We start from the raw sequence: 952 nt of genomic DNA, 5'->3' as shown, positions 1-952 counted from the left end.
AATTTTACTTTCTGCAACTTTAAATTTCCTGTCATTTACAATTCTGTTGGCTACATTTCATCCAATATCCCTTCAATGTTAGCTTGACTAAACTAATCACCCACTAAAGTTGCTTGATCCATCAATCCCTGTGGGATCGACCTCACTCTTGTGAGTTATTATTACTTGATGCGACCCGGTACACTTGCCGGTGAGTTTTGTGTTGGATCATTTTTCACACATCAAGTTTTTGGCGCCGTTACCGGGGATTGATTTAGATCAACAATGATTAAGTGAGTGAGAAGTCTAGATCAAGCATTTTATTTATTTTTGTTCTCTGTTCTAAGTTGAAACCAAGGTGTTTGAGTTATTGCCTCAGTAAGAAATTCATCTTTGAGATATGAATTTCAATTTCCCTTGGTGTTGTGTTTTACAAAATTCAAATGGAGTTCATCACATCTTATGATCAAACAAATTTTATGGGATATTACCCACCATCACCAATCTCTAATGGTGGCTGGGAATATCACCAAGAGAATACACATTCAGAGACACAAGATGAGCAAAAAAATCATATGGGATACCAACCGCCACCACAAAATGATTCATATCATTATCCTCATGGTGGATGGAAGTATCACCAAAGAATGGAAGAGCATCCACCCTCACGTCCCAGTTTCTCATTTAAAAGTTCTTCATCACTTGATTATGATTACTCTCAACCTTCATCTCTTGAACTAACAGATTGGGATTACCTTCAAGCCATTGAAATACATAGAAAACTCGTGGAAAGATACACACAACCCCAATCCTGGAAAGAAATCATCTTCAAAAAGATGAATGGACCCTTAGAGCAAACAAGGAGGAGCGTAGAACCACTGAGCAAGGAAAATGAAGGCCAATTGATGGATGTAAAGGAGAAAGTGGAAGAGCAAGATAAGGAGGCTACTGCATCAAGTGAACTTTCAATGAA

This window comes from Arachis duranensis, chromosome 4, assembly GCF_000817695.3.
Source record: "Arachis duranensis cultivar V14167 chromosome 4, aradu.V14167.gnm2.J7QH, whole genome shotgun sequence".
Lineage (NCBI taxonomy): Eukaryota > Viridiplantae > Streptophyta > Magnoliopsida > Fabales > Fabaceae > Arachis > Arachis duranensis.
Note: the sequence above shows the minus strand (reverse complement) of the source record.